The sequence below is a fragment of the Halichoerus grypus genome, chromosome 3 (assembly GCF_964656455.1).
Source record: "Halichoerus grypus chromosome 3, mHalGry1.hap1.1, whole genome shotgun sequence".
NCBI lineage: Eukaryota > Metazoa > Chordata > Mammalia > Carnivora > Phocidae > Halichoerus > Halichoerus grypus.
This window is the reverse complement of record NC_135714.1, coordinates 169,932,056-169,945,641: the sequence shown is the minus strand read 5'-3', so window position 1 is coordinate 169,945,641 and position 13,586 is coordinate 169,932,056.

Genomic DNA, 13,586 nt, shown 5'->3' with positions numbered 1-13,586 from the left:
GATTACTTAAAAAAAAAAATCTTAACAAAAACAAAAACAGAAAAACAAAAATACTGCTTTGACCAATGGGCCAGGACCAAGAAGAAAGACCTTCTCCAAAAGTGTTGCTGTTTTTTTACAAGTTTACTGATCATGGAAAGAAAGTAGAGATGATATACATAGTGATAAGGCTTCCAAATCGTAGTGATATGACCCATTGGCAGAGTAATGTACTTTGTCTTTAAAAAATGCTAATGAAGTCAATATGGCAAAATGTTAACATTTATTTTTAAATCAGTAGTGGATATATGGCTGTCTGTTATATTATTTTCTTTACTTTCTGAAGGTTGATATATTTTACAACCTATAGTTTAAAAAATAATTTGGAAAAAGCACTCCATTAAAGTGAGGTCCTATGGGACACCTGGGTGGCTCAGTCAGTTAAGCACCTGCCTTCTGCTCAGGTCATGATCCCAAGGTCCTGGGATTGAGTTCCGCATCAGGCTCCTTGCTCAGCGGGAAGCCTGCTTCTCCCTCTCCCTCTGCCGCTCCCCCTGCTTGTGTGTTTGTTCTCTCTGACAAATAAATAAAATCTTAAAAAAAATAAAGTGAGGTCCTAAAGATGACACAGTAAAGAGGAAGGATGTGCCTAGACCTCCTGCCTTGCAAATGTCTTGTTAATCATTAAAGCTGTGATTAATAGAGCTCAGATGTGTGAATAAAATTGCTTTAACAAAAGCATGTGTTTAGATGTAAAGGATTTTTTAAGTACATTGGCTTAATTCCAGTTGGTATTATTATTACTTCTAGTAGGCAGAAAGTGAAAAAAGGAACAATAGGGGCGCCTGGGTGATGAAGTCAGTTGAGCGTCTGACTCTTGGTTTTGGCTCAGGTCGTGATCTCGGAGTTGTAGGATACCAACATTGGGCTCTGCACTCAGCACGGAGTCTACTTGAATTTCTTTCTCCCTCTTCCTCTGCCCCTTCTCCCCTCCCTCCACCCCTGCGCTCTCTCTAAAATAAATAAATAAATCTTTAAAAATAGACTTTGTTTTTAGAGCAGTTTTAGGTTCATAGCAAAGTTGAAAGGAAGGTATAGAAAAGTCCCATATACTCCCAGCTCCCCTCACTGGTACAGCCTCCCTCCATCAACATCCCCCTACTGGAGTGGTTTATTCCTTACAACGGATGAAGGTAAATTGACACATCACCATTGCCCAAAGTCCATTGTTTTCTTTTTTTTTTTTAAGATTTTATTTATTTATTTGAGAGAGAGAGAATGAGCAGTGGGGAGAGGCAGAGAGAGAGAGAGAAGCAGGCTCTCTGCTGAGCAGGGAGCCCAATGCGGGGCTCGATCCCAGGACTCTGGGATCATGACCTGAGCCGCAGGCAGACGCTTAACCGACTGAGCCACCCAGGTGCTCCCCCTCTTTTTAAAGACTTTATTTACTTATTTGACAGAGAGAGAAAACAAGCAATGGGGAGGGGCAGAGAGAGAGAGAGGGAGAGAGGCCCAAAGTCCATTGTTTTCGTTAGGATTCACTCTTGATGTTGTACAGAGGTATCCGCCATTATAATACACAGAATAGTTTCACTACTCTAAAAAATCCTATGTGCTCCACCTATTCATCCCTCCCTGCTCCCTAACGGCTGGCAACCACTGATCTTTTTACTCTCTCCATAGTTTTGCTTTTTCCAGAATGTCATATAGTTGGAATCATACAGTATATAGCATTTTCAGATTGCCTTCTTTCACTTCTGAATATACATTTTAAGTTTCTCCATGTCTTATCATGGCTTGACAGCTCATATCTTATTAGTGCTGATTTTGGGGAAGGTCATCAAAAAGACATGACTGCCAATTGATCTGTGAGCTGGAGGTGGGGTAGTAGAGGTTCCTCACCCCCTTCCCAGTCTTTGAAATGTGGGCTCCTCTTACCTTTCTTGCTCTCAGAAGCTGCTCCAACAACATAGCGTTGAGATAGTGATGTGGTGTTGAAAACACCTGCACAGTGTACATGACTGAACCTGGTTATATAAAGACAAACTTTTAAGATATGTTGTGGGGTAATGTGGGGGTCCATCTGTCTTGCTGCCACCCAAGGTAAGTCTTCTATGTAAGTTCCCTCTTTGATTAAAACTGCTCCCTACCAGGCGCCTGGGTGGCTCAGTTGGTTAAGCAACTGCCTTCGGCTCAGGTCATGATCCTGGAGTCCCAGGATCGAGTCCCGCATCAGGCTCCCTGCTCAGCGGGGAGTCAGCAGGGAGTCTGCTTCTCCCTCTGACCCTCCCCCCTCTCATGTGCGCTCTCTCTCTCTCTCTCAAATAAATAAATAAAATCTTAAAAAAAACAACAACTCCCTACCAACCTGGAGTGGCCTGCTTCTTTCTTTGTCCTCCCCCTGCCCTTTGACTACAGAGGCCAGTTTCAGATTTTAGCTGGGAAGCTCCCAGGAGGGTTGCAAACTAACAGTTGAATGAATTTCCATCGATTGGATATACCACAGGTTATTTGCCCCTTCACCTACTGAAGGATATCTTGGTTGCTTCCAAATTTTGGCAATTATAAATAAAGCTGCAATAAACATCAGGATGTGGATTTTTGTGTGGACATAAATTTTCAACTCATTTGGGTAAATACCAAGGAGCAGGATTGTTGGGTCATATGGCTAGAGTATGTTTAGTTTTGTAATAAACTGCCAGAATGTCTTCTAAATTGGCTGTACCTTTGCATTCCCACCAGCAATGAAGGAGAGATTTCCTGTTGCCCCACATCTTTGCCAGCATTTGGTATTGCCAGTGTTTTGGATTTGGGCCATTCTAATAAGTGTTTAGTGGTACCCTGCTGTTTTAACTTGTAATTCCTTAATAACATATGATGAGGAGCATCTTTTCATATGCTTATTTGCCATCTCTACATCTTTTTTTTTAAAGATTTTATTTATTTATTTGAGAGAGAGAGAGTGAGCAGTAGGAGGGGCAGAGGGAGAGGGAGAGAATCTCAAGCAGACTCCACGCTAAGCACAGAGCCCAATGCAGAGCTCCATCTCATAACCCTGAGATCATGCCTGAGCCAAAACCAAGAGTCAAATGCTTAACCAACTGAGCCACCCAGGCACCCGTATACATCTTCTTTTTAAGTAGGTTTGATTAATTCCAGTTGGCATTATTATAGCTCCTAGTAGATCAAAAGTTGAAAAAGGAACTATTTTTAAAATATAATTTTTTCATAGATTGCTGTAAGTGGTGTTGTCTGGGCTCATAAACAGAGGTTTAGGGTTTAAGTGTTTTGTTTTGACTTGTTTTCTTTTCTCTAGGGGATATTAGATTCAGATAGTGTAAACAAACCCTGTTCCTGCTCTTTTCCTGGAATGAGGTGAGGCTGTCAGTGGTGGAAGAATTCTGCAATAGAAGGCAGTCATGACCAGAAGCCACACTGGGGAGATTTCTTAGGTATTTCAAATACCTAAAATGGGTAGCCAATTACAGTTGATTATAAAAATTAGCTAAAAGCTTATGAAGTAGGGGCGCCTGGGTGGCTCAGTTGGTTAAGTGTCTGACTCTTGATTTTGGCTCAGGTCAGATCTCAGCGTTGTGAGATCAAACCCCGCATTGGGCTCTGTGCAGGTCGTGGAGCCTGCTTAAGATTCTCTCATTCCCTCTGCCTCCTCCCCCTCTAAAAAAACCCCCTTATGAAGTAGAGCTAATTATAAATTTTTCAAGCCATGATTCAAAGCTGACTTTTCAATGTAGGTACAGGGAACTACTTGGAGGAGATGCTGTGTTTGCATCTGTTTGAACATATTATTAACCAATGAATAACATGACATAACTTCTAGGCCTTCTTACTCCATAAAAAGTTTGATAATATTGGTTTTGTTTTGTTTTCAAAGATTTTATTTGTCAGAGAGAGAGAGAACACTTAGGCAGGGGGAGCAGCAGAGGGAGAGGGAGAAACTGAGCAAGGAGCCCGACGTGGGACTTGATCCCAGGACCCCGGGATCATGACCCTAGCCAAAGGCAGATACTTAACCAACTAAGCCACCCAGGCATCCCAAAAAGTTTGATAATATTGTTAAGAGTAATTAATTATAGTGATTATAAATGACAGTAAATGATTAATATTTAATTGAAGTAAGTGATTAATATTTAAGTAAGTACATACTCATTTGTAAAAATTTCAGAATTGAGCACATCATTAAAAGGGCAGTAGAAATAAAGATGACTGAAATATAATCAAATTTAACACTTTTCATTGGCCTAAATACTTGGATTATTGATCAATGCGGGTTTGAAATAGTAATCATCTGTCCTGCATTACTAAATGTAAGACCAGGGACAAGACTCATTATAAAGGCATGGGGAATAACTATTTTTTTTAAAGATTTATTTATTAATTTATTTTAGAGAGAGAAAGAGAGAGGGGGGAGGGGCAGAGGGAAAGGGAGAGAGTGAATTCAAGCAGACTCCCTGCTGAGTGCAGAGCCTGACATGGGGCTTGATCCCATGACCCAAAAATCATGACCCGAGCCGAAATCATCAGATGCCCAACCGACCTGAGCCACCAAGGTGCCCTGAGAATAACTATCTTAAGGTAATGTGAATATTGATATAATTTGTTCAAATGTGTGAATAATGTAGGAAAAGTGGTCATCAGGTTACTATAATTAAAAAAATATATGGGGAGCCTGGGTGCCTCAGTCAGTTAGGTGTCCGCGTTTGGCTCAGGTCATGATCTCAGGGTCCTGGGATGAAGCCCTGTGTCAGGCTTCCTGCTCAGTGGGGAGTCTGCTTCTCCCTCTCCCTCTGCCTCTTTTCCCCACAACCCCCCACTCTGCTCTCTCTCTCTCTCAAATAAATAAATATTTTTTAAAAATTATAAATAAATAAAATAATAAATATAATAATACTTCTTAATTTGGAGTATCACCTAAAACCAAAAAATAACTATCATTATCTAAGACCTGAAAAAAAACTACTGTAATAGGAACTAGAAATTCTTAAAATCTTTTTCAGAGAATAAGAAGTAATAAGCTTCTACTAAGGCAGCGTCACAATCCAAGGTTTAAATTAAATTGTATTTATAGTACTTGAACCCAAGAATAATTTTAAGGTTAAATTACAGGAGTACAAGAGAGATTACACATAAATTTATGTATGTTTATATATAAAAGATAGGTTAGGGGGCGCCTGGGTGGCTCAGTCAGTTAAGCATCTGCCTTTGGCTCAGGAAATGATCCCAGGGTCCTGGGATCGAGCCCCACATTGGGTGCCCTGCTCAGCAGGGACCCAGCTTCTCCCTCTCCCTCTGCCTGCCACTCCCCCTGCTTGTACTTTCTCTTTCTGTCAAATAAATAAATAAAATCTTTAAAAAAAGGATGGGTTAGTACAATTAAAATGGTGTATATATGTGCTACATTCAACTATAATGACACCGTATAATTACAAAGAGCTCTAATAACTAGGTTTGGACCTAGCAGTAAAGCTATAATGCTAGACTTTTTAAAAAAAGAATCTTACGAGTTTGCCCCAATTATTATTTTTTAATATTTATTTATTTAAGTAATCTCTATACCCAATGTGGGGCTCAAACTCACAACCCCAAGATCAAGAGTCGCATGCTCTTCCGACTGAGCCAGCCAGGCGCCCCAAGTTTGCTCCAATTAGATGAATAGGAGTAAAAGCTAGCTTAAGTCAGCTGATAGTAATGTTCATATCTTCAAACAAATAAATAGTACTCCAGTGAATTTTCTCATGATTTGAATTATTGAATAAATAATACAGAAGTTCAACCATGAGAGATTGTAAGAGTTTTTGCTCCTACAAACCTTCATGTGCTTGAATGAGTGCTGCAGCTAATATTGCCTGTGAAAAAGTCATTTGTGATTTTAAGTCTTATAAATATACCACTTACAGGCAATAGTAAAAATGGATAAGTTCTTCTGCTTCCAGGAAGATGGTGTAGACACGCTTTTCCCTATTCCCCTGCTACATACAACTAGAAACCCTGAACATTATATATAAAACAAACTTAAGAAGACTCCGAAAGGTGGAGAGAAGACGGACTGGCTGGGTCTATGAGACCCCAGAAACAACATGGTGGTATGTTTCCTGGGCTTTCTTCATGCCTCACATACCCACATGCAGAGCTGAAGCAGTGAGCCACCTAGCAATGCCGATGAGCTGCAGACACACACACACACACACACAGGGAAGCCCCCAACAAAAGCCTGCTTTCTGTAGCCAAAGGATCAAGGAATGGGCAGCCTAGCAAGACAGAAAACTTGTAGACTCTACCCTCTCCAAACATTGCAGGAAAAACTGGACCACACTCACCCACACCAGAAAGGCTGAGCAGGGAGCCTCGACCTCCACTCTCTCCCCCAGCCCAGCTGGAATGAGGTATTCCTACTATGCCTCCCTCCTGGAGCCTCATGAAGAACAAGGACTTTCTCCACCACTCAGTGGTAACAAGGTCGCTCCCCCCACCCCCAACTGGGTGTCAGTGGAGACCACATGAGGAGCCGGAACTCCCACCTGCCCTGCAATAAAAAGGAGCCCCACCCTCCCGTATCAACACTGGCCCAGTGGGAAAAATTTGTACCTATGTGTGATGATGTATGTCAACTACAGTTGACCCTTGAACTACACGACATTACCGATGCTGACCCCCACATAGTCAAAAATCCATGTATAGGAGCACCTGGGTGGATCGGTCATTAGGCGTCTGCCTTTGGCTTAGGTCATGATCCCAGGGTCCTGGGATCGAGCCCTGCATGGGGCTCCCTGCTCAGCGGGAAGCCTGCTTCTCCCTTTCCCACTCCCCCCCTGCTTGTGTTCCCTCTCTCACTGTCTCTCTGTCAAAGAAATAAATAAAATCTTTTAAAAAAAATCCATGAATAACTTTTGACTCCCCAAAAACTTAACAGCCTACTATTGACCAGAAGCCTTCCCAATAACATTGTCAATTAACACATATTCTGTATGTCATAGGTATTACATAGTGTATTCTTAGAGTAAGTGAGAAAAGCTAGTAAGCTATAAAGTAAGCTAGAAAAAAGAAACTGTTATTAAGAAAGTCATAAGAGGGGCGCCTGGGTGGCTCAGTCGTTAAGCGTCTGCCTTCAGCTTGGGTCATGATCCCAGGGTCCTGGGATCGAGCCCCACATCGGGCTCTCTGCTCAGCGGGAAGCCTGCTTCTCCCTCTCCCACTCCCCCTGCTTGTGTTCCCTCTCTCACTGTGTGTGTCTCTCTCTCTGTCAAATAAATAAATAAAATCTTTAAAAAAAAAAAAGAAAGTCATAAGAGAGGGGCGCCTGGGTGGCTCAGTTGTTGGGCGTCTGCCTTCGGCTCGGGTCATGATTCCAGGGTCCTGGGATCGAGCCCTGCATTGGGCTCCCTGCTCTGCAGGAGGCCTGCTTCTCCCTCTCTCACACCCCCTGCTTGTGTTCCCTCTCTTGCTGTCTCTCTCTCTGTCAAATAAATAAATAAATAAAATCTTTAAAAAAAAAAAAAAGAAAGTCATAAGAGAAAATACATTTACAGTACTGGATTGTATTTATTTTTAAAAACCCACATGTAAGTGGTTCAAACCTGTATTGTTCAAGGGTCGACTGTACCGCTAATGTGGTGATCATTTCACAGTATATACATATATGCAATCATTATGTTGAACACCTGAAACTAGCATAATGTTACATGTCAATTACCTTTCAACTAAAAAAAAAATAGAAAGAAGAACATGCTAAATGACCCAAGGAGTCAATCTGTCAAATCCATACAATAGGAAAATCTATATTTAATAACCTGCTTTATTCAATAAATTCATGGCCTGGGGAAAAAGATGGGAATAGGAAAATGTTATCAATTTTTAAAAAACATAGGAGACCTATCAACCAGATGCAATATGTGAACCTTGTTTGGATCTTGATTCAAACAGGCCAATTGTAAAAAATAAAGTCAAGGACAATTGGACAATATTAAACACAGATTGCACTTTAGGGAATATTAAGAAATTATTGTTAATTTTGTTATATGTGTTATAATGGTATTGTGATTATATTTTTTAAGGCTTTAGATAGATACATTTTGATATATTTATGGGTAAAATCAAATGATATTTTGGAGTTGCTTTAAAATAATCCAGATTTTTAATTTTTTAAATTTATTTTTAAGAGATTTATTTATTTATTTGAGAGGGAGAGCGCGAGAGCGGTGGGGGGGGTGGGTGGGATAGGAAGAGGGACCAGCAGACTCCACGCTGAAGGTAGAGCCCCATGCAGGGCTCAATCTCAGTATCTTGAGATCATGACTTGAGCCTAAATCAAGAGTCGGATGCTCTACCAACTGAGCCATTCAGGTGCCCCAAACTTTTTTTTTTTTTTAAGGAGAAGGTTGGGGAGCAGATGAATGAAGAATGGCCAGGTGTTAATAGTTTCATTTTCTCTGCTTTTGTGTATGGTTGAAAATTACCATAAAATGCTTTTTTTTTTTTTTTCAAAAAACAAAAACAACAACAAAAAAAATCGGCTGAGTGGGAAACCTGGATTTCTACCCCTCCTGACTGTAATGAGGCAGTAACCCCCGCCCCCACATACACCAAGTTCCTCTGTGGGAGTGGTGTCAGAAGCAGCAAGCTACAATACAAGGTTAAAAAGATCCAGAGCCTCATAATGTATCACCCCAAATGCCCAGGTTCCAATAAAAAAATCACTCATCATACCAAGTATCAGGAAGATCCCAAACTGAATGAAAAAAAACCATCAATCAAGAAATGCCAAGATTGAGATGACAGAGATGGTAGAATTATCTGTTGAAGATTTTATAGAAGCTTCAGTGAGCAGGTAGAAACACAACCGGAAACAAATGAAAACTATGGAGAGTCTTAGCCATTTGTAGTAGAAAATGGTGGAGTTAATATGGAAATGGAAGCTCATCTGCTTATGAGCAGTAGGTAAAAGCCATGTTGTTAATCTGGCGGAAGAGAAAGAATGGGTGGGACTCAGGCTTAGCGCAGAAAGCTGATTTACTTATATCAGGTAGAGAGGCTCCCTAACATGGCAAAATAAAGAGCATCAATTCAAAGTAAACATGGTTAAGAGCATCTTCCCTATGGTTGGGAGAAAAAATTCTAGCATTGAAAAATAGTTAAGATTTTGAGTAGACCCGATGTTGCAGGTGTCAGTTGCTCTGATTAGATAGCCTCCCCCTAAAGCAGCACTGTGCACTGAAAGTAATAGAAAAGTTAGAGATACTAAGGTAGGTGTTGCCAGGTGGATATGCAAAGGAGGTAGGGCCCCTATAAGCAATAACAGAAATAACATAAAAACTCCCTGTATGTGGTTGGTCAATTAGTAGTAATGGAATTTGTAGGGGTGGGGGAGCACTCTGGCCCATGCTATTTTCTGCCGCCTTCCACAAAGATGTCAACCCATTCTGCCTGCTTATTCGTCATTGTCCTCACTCTGTCGCACCTGCTGCAGCTGCCCACAGTCCTTCCACGACCTTTGGTTTATAAAGCCAATGCCATGTCTGCTACTGGTGTCCCCTTTTCCCCGCTGGTCCTCAGAGCCTCTCCCAGCTACTTCTGGCACTTCCGATACTCTCCAGGAGGGCTAAGGAACACTGGGGACTGGAGACGCCCCGTCATCATTGTCACAAATGCTTGCTGTGGAACCAGCTTGCTGACAACGGGCAGGTCACTCAGGACATAGGTCTGTGTCTTCTCTGTTCTGGGAGCCCTAAAACATCTGCAATCCTAACCACAACCCCTGAGCTGTGGTTAGGATTAATAACAATATTAATCAACATGCTAGCCAGCAGAATGTCAGAATGTCAACGAGCAGAACTCTGTATGAGCCCGCTTGCACTACCACTGGATCGCTGCATGAGGCCCCGTGCGTGTGAGGCTGAGTCAGATCCCAGGACTGAGTGTAAGCGAGACGGTACTGGTGGGAACCCGAAGTTTGTAAGGGCGAGTGAGTACAGTGAGGGACTGGTATTCAGAACATTAAAATAAGAGTAAACTGCCCTGTTTCTGTGATAAATAATTTTAAGAACATTGGACATATACTATTTGAGCTTTTAGAACAGCATGTGGTCTAGAATTTTGTTTATATTGGAAAAAATAGAATATATATAGAAACTGGGCCGAACTCAGACAAAGTAGGATTTTATTGAGCATATCTTGCTTTATTAGCAGTTACCCTGTGAGGGTATTCTAATCTGTCTTTAAGGCCATATTGTCTTATATAAACTCCAAAACAGGTTTCCTATTATTTTGGGGGGTAACTATTTCTAGTAATCAGGTTTTGGTTTCATGGATGATATATGAACACTTTTCATTAAATAATATTAATGATTTTATATGGGAGGTTTGTCATACTTTGAGGTTATCCAAACAAGATGTGGAGAGCCAGGCCCGCACATTTGTAACATGGGCGGGGTAATTTTGTGATTACTTAAAGCCTCATAGTTTTCTTTTCATTTTTTTTTTAAGATTTTATTTATTTATTTGAGAGAGTAAGAGAGAGCACAAGCAGGGGAAACGGCAGACAGAGGGAGAGGGAGAAGCAGGCTTCCTGCCAAGCAGGGAGCCCAACGCAGTGGCTCGATCCCAGGACCCCGGGACCATGACTTGAGCCAAAGGCAGACGCTTAACCGACTGAACCACCCAGGCGCCCCAAGCCTCATAGTTTTCTAGTCTGACCTCCACTGGACACAAGGTGTTAATCACCCTGATTGGGAGAAGAAGATAGTAAAACAGTCCATTCTGGGTTTCCCATCTGGAAAATAAGGGAGAATACGTACTGCCCCAGCGCTGGGGCAGTTGGGCATGTGACTGGACACTTAAGATGCTACAAATGATGTTTTGGGCAAACAGACTTGATTCAAGTGTGCCGAGTTCCTTTGGCTTCTTTTATTTATTTTTAGTTTTAAGTAATCTCTATACCCAATGTGAGGCTCAAACTCCCAACCCCGAGACCAAGAGCCACATACTCCACTGATTGAGCCAGCCAGGGGCCCCCCTTTTGCTTCTTTTAATCTTCTTTACTGTATGCCTGCGCTGGAATAACAATTGTTCAAAAAAGGAATTTACAATTAATTGTATATGTTAAATTGTCACCTAGGAATGGATTCTCCAGCCACATGATTACAGAGAGCAGGAATGGCCTGGGATTGGAAGGACAGTGAGTACTATTTCCTAAACTGTAACAGGCTGGACTGCACATCAGCTCTATCCCTGTACTCTATTTATACCCTATAGAGGAACGTCTTCTGTTGCACTCAAGAGACTGATTTGATAGTGTGTTGTTGCCAAAATGATTTATTTTCAGTGTTCCACAATAATAATAACAATAATAATAATAATAATAATAAATCTACTTACTACTTTAAAGCATAGTTTGTATTTATTTCTCATTTCATCCTCATGCCAACCTAGTGGGACAGTTAATTATCCTCCAGTTTTATCAGGTTAGAGAGGCTGCTCCCATGTCAGAACGAGGCCTGACCCAGGTCAGCTGTGCACGAGGCCCAGCCGTAAGGCAGAGTCCTGAACCTCCAGGTGAGGATGGTGAAGACGGGGAGCAGGTTGCTGACTGACCATGCCCATGCTGCAAAAGCGAGATGTCGTTGTGGTTCGTTTTTTGTTTTGTTTTGTTTTTAAGATTTTATTTATTTATTTTAGAGACAAAGAGAGAGCGACACGAGCAGGAAGAGGAGCAGAGCAGGAGGGAGAGGGACAAGCAGACTCCGCGCTGAGTGTGGAGCCCAACTCGGGGCTCGGTCCCAGGACCCTGGACTGTGACCTGAACTGAAACCAAGAGTCAGATGCTCAACTGACTGAGTGACCCAGGCGCCCCCATTTTTTTAAAAGATTTTTTATTTTTAAATAATCTCTATATCCAACATGGGGCTTGAACTCACAACCGAGATCCAGAGTCGCATGCTCCACTGACTGAGCCAGCCAGGCGCACCTTGTGGTTCATTTTGATTTTCAAAGTCCCAGCTTTCACTTTTCCCGTGCAGAAGGCTATGTGTAAGAGAGCTGCTTGTGTTCTGCACGTCGGCCACTTGGTTGTAAGACAGTGGTTCTCAAACTGGTGGGCTTAGGAATCATCTGAACCTGTCAAAAGGCAGATTCCTGGGCTCTTCTTCCTAGAGTACTATCCCATAGGTTGGGGGTGAGGCCCAGGAATCTGAACTTTTAAGAAACTAATGGTCTGTGGGGCACACTTTTGAGAAACAATGTAGGCTCTACATTGGAGGAGAACTAACATGGACTGTTAAAATTTTTTAATTGTGGTAAAATATACCCATAATGTAAAATTTGCCATCTCACCCATTTTTAAGTGTACCGTTCAGTGGCATTAAATATATTCACGTTGCCAGACAACCATCACCAACACACATCTCCAGGACTCTTTTCATCTTGCAAAACGAAAACTCTCCTCATTAAACAATAACTCCTCACTCCCCTGGGCAACCACCATTCTACGCTATTTCTATGAGTTTGACCACACTAGTACCTCATACAAGTGGAATCATACAGTCTTTGTCTTTTTGTGACCAGCTTATTTCACTTCACATAATGACCTCAAGTTTCATCCATGTTGTAGCCTGGGTTAGGCTTTCCTTCCTTTTTTAAGGGTGAATAATTTTTTGCGGTGTTTATGTACCACTTTTGTTCATCCAGTCATTTGTCAATGGACACTTGGGTTGCTTCTACCTTTTGCATATTGCTAATAATGAACAGAGGTGTACAAATATTCTTCAAGTCTCTGCTTTCAGTTATTTGGGGTATGTATCCAGAAGTAGGATGGCTGGACTCACATGGTAATTCTATTTTTTGAGGAACTGCTAGTCTGTTTTCCACAGATGCTCTACTGTTTTACATTCTTACCAACAGTGTACCAGGGCTGCAATTTTTCCACATCCTCACCAACCCTTGTTATTTCCTGCTTTTTTTGATATAGCCAACCTAATGGATATGAGGTGATACCTCATTGTGGTTTTGATTTGCATTTCCCTAATGACTAGTGATGTTGAGCACCATTTCATGTACCTATTGGTCATTTGTAGGTTTTTGTTGGGAAAATGTCTGTTCAGGTCCTTTGCCCATTTTTTAATAAAGATTTTTATTTTTAAGTAATCTCTACACCCAACGTGGGGCTCGAACTCACAACCCCGAGATCAAGAGTTGCGTGCTCCCCCTGTGCCCATTTTTAAATTGGGTTATTTGGGTTTTTTGCCATTGGGTTGTATATGATCCATTTTCAGTCAATTTTTGTGTGTGGTTATAAGGTAAAGGTCCAACTTCATTCTTTTGTGTGTGGATATCTGATTTTTCCAAGACCATTTGTTGAAAAGACTGTCTGTTCCTTAGCATAGGTGTTTAAATCAAGTAAGACCTGGGTTCAGATACTGACTGTCATAATCACTACTCCAGCAATATATAGGATATCCTCAGGAAAATCTCCTACAAATGGACTTGCCCTCTGAATGGAAGTCAGTGGGATACATAGACTGTGGTTTGTCTGTTTTCCTAATGCAGCTGCCCCAAGGTCTGTGTGCCTTTTCCCCGACAGAGTATATATACATCTGTAC